This window comes from Lutra lutra, chromosome 4 (genome assembly GCF_902655055.1).
Source record: "Lutra lutra chromosome 4, mLutLut1.2, whole genome shotgun sequence".
Classification (NCBI taxonomy): Eukaryota; Metazoa; Chordata; class Mammalia; order Carnivora; family Mustelidae; genus Lutra; species Lutra lutra.
This window is the reverse complement of record NC_062281.1, coordinates 52,020,979-52,037,134: the sequence shown is the minus strand read 5'-3', so window position 1 is coordinate 52,037,134 and position 16,156 is coordinate 52,020,979.

Sequence of the window (16,156 nt, the reverse complement as noted above, 5' to 3'; positions counted from 1 at the left end):
TATTTTCACAGTAGGCTCAATTTGCTCACTCCTCTATTTGTTCTCACAGAATCTTTCACAACTCTACAAAAGCATGCATTGAGTCGCACTTAAGTTTTTATTTAGTTTTCTGTTTCTGTTTGGAAGACTTTCTTTTCCATTAGGATAAGAACTTCTTATAAGCTAGGCTGGAATCCTCCTGTGTTCACATCACTACCACTGTGCACTGTTCCTTAAATATAAAAGCTGCCCAATGAATGTTTTCTGTATGAACAAGTAGGGAACAAAAATGTAGGATATCATAGAATTTCCTCAGAGACAAAAAGGAAAAGTAAAACAAACTAACATTTGATAAATAAATACTATAAAAAAATACTTCTGATTTTACATATTCCTCTTTTTTAGAATAAGACTCTTAGCTCAGTTTGAGATTAGAGATATGAAGTTTCTACTCTCATCATAAAAACTTTGTAATGAAACTTATACTCTCACCATAAAAGCTTTGTAATGAGTTGATAAGGAGGCATATGTTCTTGACCTAAAGCAAATTGATTAAGAGAACCTTCACTTGGTATCTAAGGAAAAAAGGAGAAAGAAATCTACTTACCACCTTAACACATATTTACAAAATTATACTTGGAGGCTAACTAGCTTCTTATGATTTCCTCCTGACAAGTATTTTAGTATTTACATAAATGTGGAGGCAGTGAATATGCCCATGGGTTTAGAGGTCCCTAGAAGACACTAGTAAAAGCTACTTTAGAGTAACTAAAGATCATAGAGATCTTTAGTTGGCAAGTTAGCAGATAAGGAATAAACCAATTATAACATAAGTAAGATACAGTGGGAGGAAATGCCATTTGTGTCTCCTCACTTTTTTGTGTTACCCCTTTTAGGTCAATTTGGCTGTAACTGTAGGCACATGAAGTCACAATATGCAGTAAGTTAGCACTGGAATCCCTAAGACTCTAGATTTCACATGCAAAGTTTTGGAGAGTGCTCAATGTCAAACAATAAAACTTAGGTTCTTATAAAGAGAAACTATTTATTCTTTTAATAGGAAATTCTAAATAGAATCATAGAAATGAAGCATGAATAAACTGATTATCACTAGTTCGCAAAAAAAAGCTACTTCTGCCAAAATAATAATGAGTACTATAAAATTATCCTTAAGTTTGTTCAAACTTCAAACCCATGAAAACAGAGCATTAATCTTTAAGTGGGAGTCTATTAGTTAAACAGTTAAGTTTGAAGTTGGTTATTTTTAGCAGTATCTTCTGGTTGTTATTTATTACAACTGCAAGATCTGCCAAAGGCTTTTAGGGAATAAAATACGATATAAGTCTGACAATAGGTAATTTATATAAAAAATACTTCTGGAGAAAACAAGAAGGATGTTTATAGAGGTGATCTTGTATGACAGCAATAGATCTTAAATATTTGAAATTCATAGCAATTTTCTTCCCATTTCAAATACTCTATTTTTATTCTAGAGCTTGTTTTAAAAATCATCAAGCTTTCCCATGTTTCAAATAGCTAAAGGTTACTAATCTGAGACTGGAATACTTCAGAAAACATCATTTATAGTGCAAACAAATGTGTTATCAGCAAAGAACAGTACAAATGAAAATTAATAATGTCCAAATGAAATTTTGTTTCCCTGTTGTGAGATGAAAGCTACAAATGAATTCTAGAGAAATATGACTTATTCACAGTGAAAATGGATAAATTAATTAAGGTGTAATTAATAGAAATTTGCATCAATTAAGTGACTAGGAAGAAACTCAGGTACTCAATAGGAAAAAAACCCTGTTATATAACCTACAAAATTAGTATAGTTTCCCTTAAATACGAGAAGAATATTTTATCTTTAAGAAACAGATAATTTTAAAACAAGCTTGCATTTCTTTGGAATTAAATAATTAAAATTCACCAAGTTGTTCTTGTAGTAGTTTTACTCTTTTTCCAAGAATTATACAGGTGCTATGAAAACCTTGGTGGTGGGTATTAGAGAGGGCACGGATTGCATGGAGCACTGGGTGTGGTACAAAAACAATGAATACTGTTATGCTGAAAATAAATTTTAAAAAATGATTAATTAAAAAAAAAAAAAGAAAGAAAACTTTGGACCCTAATGGCAGCCAAGAGGTGTCTTACAGAATTACTTCTTTTTTCTTTTCCTTTTTTTTTTTTTTTTTTCTGGGTTGTGGTTAGATATGATGGCACTGACTGATACTGGTGGATGTTTTAAGAACGTTCTCTGAGAATCCTGCCACATTTAATGTTTTGCTATTGTTGAAATTTTTCTCCCACGCCACATAGCATCCCTTTAATTAGAATCCATGAGAATAATTCCTTTGAGAATTAAGAATAGTTGGTATTCTACTGAGCAGTCGATTTTGTTTTTATATTTTAGATTCTGTGGGTGTGTGCAAGTATAAAGTGACTTTGTAACTTCCAAAGAAATTGCAAGGATGGGAGCTCTCTAAAAAGATAAAATAAATAAAGACGGCAAGTTAGCTAAGATGGAAGATGGGCATCTCTGCTAAGCGTAAACAGAAGGAAATGCAGAACAGTCAGGGGGTCAAGGCCACAGTCTGCTAGGGGCAAGATTGGACAGTTTGGTCTCTGTGTAACAGCTTCAGACACAGGAACAGGTCTCAACTCACTATCTGAAGAAAACAAACTGAAAAATTAGAATTTCTAGAATCAGAAGATTATTGGGAAATGATCACCCTGGAAAAGTAGCTGTCCAGCTACAATGACACAGACATAGGCTTTATAATAAAGAAGTGAAACAGGTCACCCACTGGATCAGGGATGATACTACAATATTACAATATTACTGTGGCTCGAGTCCCAAACTGCCTTTATAAGATGTGATTCTGGTTGTAAACCAGAAGCCTGAATAGCTGGGCAAGATGAACTGTAAATCCATAATACAGGTTAATACTGGAAAATCAGCAGGAGGTTAACGATAAAAAGTTTTTCATAGAATTAGTCAAAGTAATCTAAGCACATAGGAACAATGACAATCAATAATAGTAATGATGAAAATTATAATAATTATTAGTGATCAGAAACACAGGGCTGTATTATATTAGTCTGGACATAAAGCAATTCAAGTTTGCTTTATTTTCATTGTTACAGAAAATTTCGAAACACTTTATTTTTAGATTTTATCACATGAACTATTATACCAGAACGGGATGTTGGAGGTAAAGATTTCTGAAGTGAAACAGCTTCTCGTGATGGAAAGATCCAAAATATGACTCTGCCAATGGGAGGATGTAGCAAAATTAAACAGAAAGCAGCTAACAATGAGTCTGGGGGGTAAAGGCTAGACTGTTAGATGGGTTATCAAGAATGATGATGAGCTTGCCTATGATGGTGGCAGAAACATGAATAAAGAGGAAAACAATAAACAAGTTACTGATCTCTCAGTTACAAGCTTGATTTACTAGAAGGTCAGAACAGGATAGTGATGAGGAGAGGAGAAGCCTTGGTTTCTAAATCAAATACATTATTGTTAGTAGTATTTAATTTTTTTTTTTTTTTTTTTTTTTACAAATGGTTTCCTTCATTTACTCACATTATTTAGTGGGAACCCTCTAAGAGTGGTTTATTTTTCTATTTTCGACTCCTCTATAGACCACTTCTTTTGTATTACAGTAATTCTTTTGTAGCCTCCTACACTTGGCAGAGTGCCCCAGAATGTATTCATTCTTCCTCTATTTTAAACCATTTATACTCACCTTTTCTGTGATCTCCTCTATGATCTTGTCTATAAATACCATCTCTAAAACTGAGCCCCATTCCCCTAAAAATCTACACTTATGTGCCCGTCTGATTATTTGACATTAAAACCCAATTACTTAGATACTGTTGAATAATATTACAGAGAAATTGCAATATTTACATGGGCTAAACTATACTCCTGATTATGTCTCAAAATTCCTTGCTTCAGTCTTTTCCATATGGATATATGGCAATGCCATTTTTAGAATGTGAAAAAATCTGCACTGAGTCCTTATACAGTGAGATAGGTTCTGTGTTTTTGACTGAACTAGTTATTTTTCTTCCTACGCATATTTATAATTTCTGTGTCTAATTCCAAATACTTGTATTAAGCCACTTTAATTGTGCTTGTTCCATGCCATTTCTAGGCAAGGAGAAGTTGCATACAATTGCCAAAAGTCATGTTAAAAAATGGCCACAGACTTGGCTAATTGAACATAATAATAAAAAAATCAATAAATAAGATTTAAAAAATAAATGTTGATATCGATTTTTAAAATATTTTTATTTATTTATTTATTTATTTGACACAGAGAGAAAGAGAGAGAGAGAGTGCATGCACATAAGCAGGGCAGTGGCGGAGAGAGAGGGAGAAGCAGGCTTCCCACTGAGCAAGGAACCTGATACAGGGCTCCATTCCAAGACCTTGGGATCATGACCTGAGCTGAGGGCAAACCCTTAATCAACTGAACCACCCAGGTGCCCCTCAATTTTTAATTTACATTCTAGTTAGTTAACATATTGTGTAATATTGATTTCAGGAGTAGAATTTAGTGATTCATCACTTAACGTTCAACACCCACTGCTCATCACAAGAGTCCTTCTTAATGCCCATTGCCCATTTGCCCTATGTAGACAACTATCATTCCACTCCCTTGTTCAAGCTTTTTTTTTTTTTTTTTTTTAATTTATCTGACAGAGAGAGATCACAAGTGGGCAGACAGGCAAGCAGAGAGAGAGAGAGGAGGAAGCAGGCTCCCCGCAGAGCAGAGAGCCCGATGTGGGACTCGATCCCAGGACCCTGAGATCATGACCTGAGCTGAAGGCAGAGGCTTAACCACTGAGCCACCCAGGTGCCCCCCTTGTTCAAGCTTTTATGTGATACCATTAGGCATTCAGGAAAAAGTCTGAATTCCTTAGTGTGAGTTTCAATGTTCTTTGTGCTATCAGTTCAATTTACCCTTTCAACTACATTTTTGTAACCTCTTTTATTCCTCCACTAAGCTTCCTCTTAAATCTGCTGATTTTGCCAATTTCCTGCCTGCATGTAATGATATAAAACTGTGGAGATATTCTGCAGCAGTTTTCCAGTGTCCTGTCTTCTTTGTAGCTATCAAAGACCATTGAAGAAAGTGGCTTCCTGATGTCTAGATCATAGCCAATTCAGTGTGGCAAGAAAATGGTTTATTTGTTCTTACGTATTTCTCAATATCTAATGCAGTGTTTTGCATTTAATATTTTAAAATATACATTGATTTTAGATACTTTTCTTAGTTTTTTTCTACAATAGATATGCCCCCTCCCTTACTACTTATAAACCTAAAAACAAATGGATGGAAACATTAAAATCTCAAGGTCAGACATAAGGCTCTAAGTCTTGAAAATACTACCTCATGTTATTAATGGTTCCATAGACTTATGCTTTTTTGTAACTGAAATAAGTATGAATGACAATTACAATCAGCTTCAAAAGGATTTTATAAAAAATAAGTATTGAACCTGCCATAACTTGACGGTATTGGAAGACGACAAGAGATATAGAGTGACTGATGATTGGCAGGGTAACAGGCAGCTCGGAGCCAGGCTTTCCGTCATGTCAGAGCCCCTGCAGGAAGTAGGCAACAAAATCAACAATCGTTTTCACATGTACGGCACTTTATCATTCACAGGCACCTCTCAAAGTGCCTTACAGGACTGTATAATGACCAAATGAAACAGCTAGCGATACAAGTAAGCAGATCAAAGCTAAAAAGGGAGAAGAAGTGATCTTTATGGATTTGATTGAAGAGAATGGAACATCTTGGGGATGCCGCAAGAGATGTTAAATAGTCAAGATAGGAGGCCCCATTGTCGGATGTTTGTTCAATGATCATTTTCGTGGAAGTATGCAAAGAACACTAGGAGATACTTAGATTTAGCCAAGATAGTTCAGAGAAACAAGCAGAAAGAAAACTTCCAACTTTTTTTTTTTTTTTTTTTTTTAGGTCAGAAAGAGAGTAAGTAAATGAATCGCCTAGAAATTTTTATGACCATTGTTATTTGTTCTTCTGGAACAGTGAGCTGGAGTTTCTAAGGATAGCAAACCAAACAAAAGAAAACAAAACAATGCCTATATGTTTATTTACATGTTAGAGATGAAAACAGTATGGTTAAAGGGCATCTATGAAACTAAGTACTCATTCTATTTAGTATTTAGTAACTGGGTATTTTATTGGTGATAAAATATATTTCTGTTTATATTGCCCTAAATTGAGCAGCTTCAATTCGAAGCTATCTAAAAGAACAAAACAATAGCTCAGCCTTTAGATTTTTGTATATGTGCTTTAGTACAAGATTTCTCAATCTAGAGACTATTGACATTTTGAGAAATATAATTGTTGGGGCACGGGAGAGTTGGAGGCTTTCCTGTACAAGATAGGATGTTAGCAAAATCTCCAAACTTCTCCCAGTAGATGTCCGATCCTGAATCATGACAATAAAATCTGTCAACAGGTATTGTCAAATAGTTTTTTTTTTTTCCTAGATGGAAGCAAGAGACAACACAAAATTTCCCTCTGTTGAGAACCACTGCTTTAGTCCCCTAGAAAATTCAGGTTTGTTGAACTCCTTCTTCTGATCCTAATTCTAAGAGTTGCTCCTGACTCTCACAAGTCTTGAATGTGTCCAATTAACCCAGTGCATTCAATTTAACACACCATGTTGTGATAGACAACTTCCTAGCATGCTGCCTCACATGACGTCTCTCTGATGTAAGGTCTGTGAAGGCAGAATTAAACATCTCTATTCTTGATTATGGATTCCCAAGATCAGCACAGGACATGGCACATAGGACTTAAGCAATAAGCAATAGGTACAGATTATTGAATTAATTACATTATTTGCTGCATAGAATGACTTCAGATACAATAATTAAGAACGTAACATGGGCAAAATAGTTTGTAAATATAGGATATATCTGTTTTTTAGAGAAATAGCTCAAGGCTCTGATAAACAACACAGCAACTAAAAGGTAATGCTTGGTTATGCGAAGGCTGAGTCTAATGGCTAAATTTATCATCTCTGGTTCCTAAACATAGACATCATATTATCCTCCTGAGGCAAGCAGTATTAACTCAGGCCTCCAAAATTAAATAATTTCAATAAAAATAGATTGGTCATACTCATGCTATTAGAGAATGTAGGAGTATACTGTTATAGGCATATTAACCTGTTTTATAGTGAAACTCACAGCATCACTGAGGGGCTGTTCAAATCATTTTATCAAGATTATAAAGCATAGTCCAGAGGGAAGTGTTATCAGTTTAATGTAAGCTCACAAATAAAATATTATAGAATTATATGTCTTCTGTGAGGTCTTAATTTCTTTGGTTCATTTGGGGGATAAGAAAAAAAGGAGTGAGTATTTTATAATTTTTCATATAAAAATGTAAAATTCAGCTACACAACAGAATGCTTTATTTTGAATTTATATTTCCAGTATAAAAGCTAATGGTCATAAACTCCTTATTTTCTTTCGACCTATTTTCCTTTTCCTGGATTGAATGAAATCTTCAAGATAAAGAAGAGAATTTTTTCTGTCTTTTGAAGATAAGTGAAAAAGATTTCTCTTACACAGTGTATACTCCCATGGATTACCCTTCTTATCCTGGCTTGACTTTAGGCAGGTAATTCGTGTTCATTGTTCTTTTCTTTCTCCTAACAGCTAGGTAGGGATATGTGGCTAAACATATCATTAAAACAATGTATTTTTCCTGTAATATTTGTGATATATCTCTGAATATTTTAATTTTACTTACCTTTAGATATTTCAGTGATTAAAAAAACTGCCTTAGAATGGCTAAAAAAACCAAACACATTTCAAAAACAATTCTGTTTAGCATGAAATAATTCACTGATTTTTCTCTTAATTCTTACTTCGTTATAGTTATCTTTCAGAAACCATTTTATGCCTTTATACCATTTTACATCTTAGACCATTTTAGATGGTTGTTTTCTTATTTATTATTCCAAAAGTTTCCTTGTATTTCTTTTTTCTCAAGAGTTAACTTGTGAACTGTTACAGTGTTATGTTGTTTTGTAGAAAAACATACTAAATATAGTCTTTGTCTTCTAGGTGGTCATAGCTACCAGTTTATCTCATAATAAAAGTATAAGTGCAACAGTTTGTGTTTATTACACTGTTCAAATGTGTCAGGCACTTCTGCGAACATTTGATATATGTTAACAAACTTGGAAAATGTTGTAAGCACTGCAGTGTTATCTTTCTTCTGCACTAATAGATAAAAATTATTTATAATGATCATACATCATTTGGCTTGGGCCAGCCTGAAAGTTTTAGCCACTTCGGTCTAAAATGGATCTTTGTAACTTCAGAAGAACAGCAATTAAATGCCAGTAGCTGGCTTTTCAACCACAGTCTAATGCATTGACATTGTTAGCATCTCCATAGGGCTGTAGAAAATGAGGTAAGGTAAGGGGTTATTAGTTATCTAGAAGATGTACTGCTTATTTGTTTGTTCACATGGATTTTATAACTTTATTACATGTGCCAGGTGGAAATAGTAATCTTATGTTTAAAGTGACTAGAACAAAAAAAAAATAAAGTGACTAGAATACATGAATAAAAACTACGTATAAGCAAATCAATACTAGAAAAAAGTGGTGGGAACCATGAAAAAACTACAGGGACGTAAAAAAGAAATACAAGAAGGGAGAAATGTTATATAAAAGTCAGGTGAGACTTCACAGAGATGGTGATATGGAGATAAACATCAAAATAGTGGTGTGATGTCACTAAGTGAGACAGAAGTATGAAGACACAGGGCAGTGCTGGGGCCAGACATCAACGTTAAGTTGACAAAGACCTGTGCATCCTCAATAATTTTCTTTTCTTCTATTTCTTCCCAGGCCAAGTCTAGGCAAATCAAGAGAGAATCACCAGGAAAGTGCAGAAACAGTGGTGGGATTAATATGCGGTTCCCTAACAGGCAGACTTCGGTGGGCAAGGGCACCAGCTGCAAGGGCTGGGCTCCCAGTAACCACAGGACATGCTCTTCACACAAAAATAAACCCCGTCAGCACAATCAAAAGGAAAAGAACAACAACTAAGAAACTTCCTATGATGGGAAAGTAAAACCATGCCAGGCAATACTAAGTGCTGGTGAAGAGTTGGGAAGATGAGAAAATTCATGCCCTCCTGGTAGGACTAGAGTTACCTTGTGGGAAGAAATCTGGAATTGGTGAAACTAAGGCCATATATATTTTGGAAAACAGCATCTTACTCATGGTTTGCTTTCATATAGTTCACAATGGACAAATGCACAGGGTGCTGATTACTATATATGTGGTTGCAGCACACACACACACACACACACACACTATGTATATACATATATACATGTATACATATATAAATGTATATTATTATACATGTATATAACATTGTATTTATTCATTTTCCTAGTGCAGAACTCCTAGGTTACCTATATATACCAATTTGTAGAAATTTAAAAAAATATATAAATATGGAAATATACAAAGTAATGTCTAGAATTACACACAAGACCACTAATGTGTCTTAAAAGTTACTTGCTTTCTTTTTAAAGATTTTATTTATTTATTTCACAGAGACAGCAAGAGCATAAGCAGGGGGACTGCAGAAGGAGAAGCAGAATTCCCAGTGAGCAGGGAACCTGACACAGGGTTTGATCCCAGGACCCTGGAATCATGACCCAAGTCGAAGGCAGACACTTAACCGACTGAGCCACCCAGGTGCCCTTTAGAAGTTGCTTTCAAAGAAAAACAATCAAATTCAAGGGATAAATAGCAAAATACCATTTACAGAAATCAAAAACATACAAACACCACCCTAAGTCATCTTTAAAGGCTCTATCAAGGTTGAATTGGCAGGACACACATTACATATATAGAAATGGACACCTGTGAGTAGGGAAACGCATAACAGTTGGGATGGATGGATGATATTGAAAACCACAAAATATCAATGTCAGGCAGGATTACAGCCACTGCATACACATCAACCCAAAGACTAAAATTGAAGTTAAAACTGAAAATGAAACCAAAGCTAAAGGTAAAACCCAAGAGCTGTGGGACAGTAGAAGAAAAGAATAACCTAATGACTTAGAGAGAGATTACTTCATTTTTGGACCTTCTTTCGCATAAGTAGGAAAGGTCTGTATCATTTTAATGAAACAGAAATATATGATGTGTTAGGAGATGGAGTCACAGTGACAAAGCATATCTGAAGTTCATCTAGATGTTTCATGAGAGCAATAACGAAATGCGGGATTCCAATGCTGACCGCTGGAGCTAGCTCAGATGACACAGGCTTAAGTGCACAGTCCCAGCAAGACCACATTCCTTTTAGACACCTGTCACAGGTTCACGGGCCCTAGGGCCACCTCTACTTCTGACCATATGACTGCCAATTTGGAGGTTCCTGTGACCCCTTCAGGTTGGATAGCTCACTGGAAAGACTTTCAGAACTCAGGAAAGTGCCATACTAACAACTGGTTTTCTTATAAAAGATGCAATTCAGGACCAGCCAAATGAAGAGATAATGAGCAACTGATAGATATTTCTAGGCAGAATTGTGACAATGATTAGAACTTTTCTCTTGGAAGCTATTTAATAGGATTATGGAAGTCAGATTAGTCTGAGAGACTCGTGGCATACCTCCAAGTTAGTGGAATATAGGTGACAGGTATCAAAAGGAGGGGCTAGATGGATATTTAAGAAAAAAAGAATCAGAGATTCAAGATGATGCACTGATTTGAGCATACGATTGAGATTTCTAGCCTGGGAACTGCTCGACTTCACTTCAATGTGCAAGTTTGTTCTAAAATTAGATTTATGCATAGGTCAGAGGAAAACATCTGTTCATAAGTATATGGCCAAAATTAAACACCTCTTATTACTGATCTTAAAAATATATTTAGGGACGCCTGGGTGGCTCAGTTGGTTAAGCAGCTGCCTTCGGCTCAGGTCATGATCCCGGCGTCCTGGGATCGAGTCCCACATCGGGCTCCTTGCTCGTCAGAGAGCCTGCTTCTCCCTCTGCCTCTGCCTGCCATTCTGTCTGCCTGTGCTTGCTCTCTCTCCCTCTCTCTCTCTGACAAATAAATAAATAAAATCTTTAAAAAAAAAAAAATATATATATATATATATTTAGATGGATTCTGGAGTTAACCAGCCAAAAGAGTTATACTTTTGCTATAGAAAAGGCTATGTACTCTACTGTACCTACATGATATATATTTTTCCCTATGTAATTTTGACACTGCTGAAGGAGGCTCTTCTTGCCATTCTGTTTTGTGTTTTAAGAACTGAGCTTCTCCCTGGGGCGCCTGGGTGGCTCAGTGGGTAAGCCGCTGCCTTTGGCTCAGGTCATGATCTCGGAGTCCTGGGATCAAGTCCCGCATCGGGCTCTCTGCTCAGCAGGGAGCCTGCTTCCTCCTCTCTCTCTGCCTGCCTCTCTGCCTGCTTGTGATCTCTCTCTGTCAAATAAATAAATAAAATCTTTAAAAAAAAAAAAAAAAAAGAACTGAGCTTCTCCCTATCACCAGTATCTGCATAAGGGCAGGCATCATGAGTGAAAGGAAATCGTACACCAAACATAAATGACTAAGGGAAGCATAAGACAATCATTTTTTTGAGCAGGACCATGATTCTTTTCAGCTGCTTATAGACAAAAAATTGTTCTGCAGGCAACGTGATGGTGCTGCTGCTCCTTAGAATTCTTTGGCAACAACACAAACGCTGCATTGCAAAAGATGTAAAGAAGGGAATTCTCTATTGACTTAAAGGAAAATCTAGGATTTGAATTCTTTTTAAGGGATAATTTGAGTGTTGGAAGGAAAGTTTCATTTTTTGAAACTGTTAAGAACGTAAATAACACCCTTCGCATATAACAGCTGCATACCCCCATGCTGAGAAGGAACGCATTATGCAGCTTTGGAGTGCAAATGCAATGTTTATCTGAGATCAGTCCAAACCTGAGACTGTTCCAAGATTCAGAGGGTTGGCAAGAGCCCTGGGAGAGAGGGTAAGGTTTCCTTTGGAACTAAACTGAAAACAAACTAGTGGTGATGGTGAGAATACTTAGCATTAATATGCTTGAAAATATGTTATGGTACTTACACTTTTACTAGCTAAGGGCACAAACGTGGGTGTGAATCAAATCAATGCTTCTGTGTTCATTTCATTTCACAACATCTAGACTTTATGCAAGTGAAAAGAGAGTGTAAGTAACAACTCAAAAATCAATAATTTAAAAAAAATTGTATTAAAGGAAATCGTTAACACACAACCCATGTTTGCAGATGTCTTTTTAAAGGCTTTGTTTCTTCCTGAGATTTAAGCTACATGGTAAGGAAAAAGGACGCTCCTACAGCAGCTTCAATGCAAGTTCCCCCTCTGGAGATGGCTTCCAGGACCTAGACAAAGAGATAAAGCCACAACTTTCCCTGCCCTGTGCCTTCCTGCCTTTTCATCCTGTCTTGATAATACTGTGGCACTGTATTGATTACCTGTTCTCCTTAAACATTCTTTTCCAGGACTTTTAACCACAGATTGCAGCATCGTAGAGAAAATGGAATTTTATCAGTTTGGTGTTGGATGTAATAGTAGTAAATCCTCTAGAAGTCATTTTTCATAATTTCTATTGCATTTTAAAGCAATCCCTGTTGTCACAACCAAACCATATTTTTATGTTAACTAAAATAGACACATATGAAAGAAAATGAAGCTTTCTCCCTGTGGTCTGATCTAGTTCTATAGTATATAAAAGTCTATTTACTGACTTGATGGGTTATTTTAAGCAAAATTCATAAGCATTCATAATTTTAGACCTCTTTTCATATGTGTTACAGATACTTTCCTGTTTAGAATTTGACATTAGGTAATTAGTCATCACTCGTTAAGAAACACTGTAAGTGGGGCGCCTGGGTGGCTCAGTGGGTTAAGCCACTGCCTTCGGCTCAGGTCATGATCTCGGGGTCCTGGGATCAAGCCCCGCATCGGGCTCTCTGCTCAGCGGGGAGCCTGCTTCCTCCCCTCTCTCTGCCTGCCTCTCTGCCTGCTTGTGATCTCTCTCTGTCAAATAAATAAATAAAATCTTAAAAAAAAAAAATTAAAAAAAATTAAAAAAAATAAAAAAGAAACACTGTAAGATCTATGGATGGCAAGCTTCCTATTTATTTTATTTTTTTCAAATATTGTATTTATTTATTTGAGAGAGAGAGAGAGAGAGAGCACAGAAGGAGAGGGAGAGAAGCAGACTCCCTGCTGAGTGGAGAGTCTGATGCCCCTGGTTCCCAGGACCCTGAGATTTGGACCTGAGCCGAAGGCAGATGCTGATTTAACCAACTGAGCCACCCAGTTGCCCCAGGGCTTCCTATTTAAAGCCTAGATTTGAGCAAGATCATTTCTCTATGTTTGGATTTTTATGTTCAATTTCAATGTTTATACCACCTCAGCATTTCCTGACTTAAGTTCATTGATGTTCCCCAAACACCTCATGCACAATACCACTGTGCCTTTGCTTATGCTTTTATTAACCTTACAGAGCAGCCTTTCCATCTGGTAAAATCTATCATGATCTAGATCAAATGTCACCTGTTCGTTATGGGATCCCCTCTCACTAGCCTTATCTTCTTCTTTTAATATCTGAAACCAAAAATGTTTCATTTGCTATTATAACGGAAGAGGGCAACTAATGTATTCTTACCTACCCAGTACCTGACAATCTAGTGCATGTTCTCATTCCTATAGTATATCTGAGGCTCCCAAACTTTCATGTGGTTAGATAATCTATGATGACCCAGAGAAGACACAGTGAGGCCAAAATGTGAACTGATAGAAAACTGATAGAGAATTGTACTCCTCAGATCTTTAAGAAGAAGCCAATTTTAATTTACTTAACCAAATTGCAGGTTACTAACTGAGCCTGCTTTGCTCTTATCCTGTCTGCTTGTTAAATGGTGATTAACAGTTTTGGCTCTCTCTCTTTTCTTTCCAACCCTAGCAACCAGAAAGGTAAACTGATCCGGTCCTTGCTTAAAACATGACAGGAAAGCATTCCGATCAATACTTCCCTGTACAGACCACCTCGGACTCAGCAGATAGCAGATTGGAGTGTGCAAAGATTTCTGGTTACCCTTGAATTTAAGTCTTTTGGTGGAAATGTGGGGAAGGTATAAGAGGTCCTTTAGTTCTTTACCAATATAATCCAGCCCAAATTATCTGAGGTTTTTTGTTGTTGTTTTTGTATTGTTTTATACGGAAACCTAAATCTCCTTAATAATGTAATAAGATGTTGATGTTCTCTGCCTTATCTTTACATCTCTCTTAAGGAAACATTTTAGGAGAAACGTGGATTGACAAGAGAGGATTTGTGAATTCCTGCATTTCTTGTTCTGAAAAAATTTAAATATCACCTTTGTTTCTAACAGGCCCATTCATTAATAATTTATTAAAATGAACTTGCTCATTTCTTATATTATACCCACTGTCAGGCTATTGCAGTCTTATTAATTTTTATCTTCCTAGGATATGGCATAATAATTGACAAGTAAGTGCACAGATAAATGTGATTGACATTGAAGTAGAATAAATCATCAGATCAAATTAACAAACTATACATTATGTATCTATAGTTAAGTATACCTAATATAAGGCAGCATTCTGTATCTGTGAAGATAATCTAGTTTCCTTCAGAAAGATGTGTTTGAATAGCTTTCCCATTACAAGTGAGGATGAAGTGAGCTCTATATATTCATTTCCTTGTTCTGCGTATGGCCAGTTGTAATTATTCATGAAACATATGGGGAGAATAAGGTGCACAGTGTAAATTCACGGAGCAGAATGGCTGTCTTTGTGTGAAGCTTGCTGTCTCATATGGGGAATGAACCCCTGACCTTGGCCTCATTAACACCAAGCTCTAATGAGCTGAGATAATGGACCCAGATTGTTACACCAGCGGGTATCAAGTCTAATTTAATTCAGCTATTCCTCGTTTTCGTAGGATTGATTTTTCAGAGTGTGATACTCAGGTACATATATTTTCTAAGATTTCTGACACAGTATATATTCACATTCTGGTGGCTGGGCCTATAGAATGAACATCAACATATTAATCTCTTCATACTTAACTCATTTAAGGTAAGTTACTTAGTTGCTGCCATAAAAGGTATCTTTAGGTACATATGATTCCCTAATATGTTTTGTAGTTCGTGGGTCAGATGCCAGCTGCTCAAAGAAAGAGAAAGGTCTTAGTATAAGAGGCAGAAAAAGCTTGCTGAATTCTAAACCGGTCGATTAATAGTTACTAGCTGACTAAAAATTAAAGTTCTAACTTTCATCCATTTTTGTCCCTATAATGGGAAGTACACAGAGATGTCGCTCTAGAACCTCAGGGCCAGTCTCTCTCTTCTTGGACTGGTAATCATTTAACTTCCTTTGGCCTTAACTCTTTTAGGAATAAATATACTCTATTGAATTTGATTGTCCATAAAATATTTCATTTTAACTTTGAAATTTTAGTTTTGAGAATTTTAAAGTTAAATTCTACAGTTGCCATAGAATGATCTTCCCAAACTGTCATCACCTCTTTGGCAATCCATCCTTTGCAATCTGGAGGGAGAATTGGGACAACATCACTAATACCCAGCAAATCAAACAGATGTGGGAAGCCAAGGGCAGCACTTCTGAAGTGTGTTATGAGAACCAGAGGAGCAATTGGAGGCACAAATCTGAATCAGGCTGTATAAATGGAGAGTAGGACCTGCTACCAAGTTCTGCAAAATTCTCCTGCCACTATTGACCTTATTCACATTCTATTCATATTTCTTAATGATGTCTCCTAGATGGTCTGTCATATGTTCATCTCCCCTAAACCACTCAAACTCTCCCTGATTCTCCGTGATAGAAATCCAGTTTTCCTTCTACTGATTTCTTTTATATAGAACTGAAATATTCTATGTCCTTCCTCATATTATGTAATGGCTGGCATTTGGTGATGTAAAGATGGAGGTTTTCCTCATCTCACTTAGACAAAAGGCAGTTAGGACCAAGGCATGTTCTCTTACTGTTTCACTAAGCCTCTAATACAGGATTTACATATTTTCCTTCTTTATTTCTT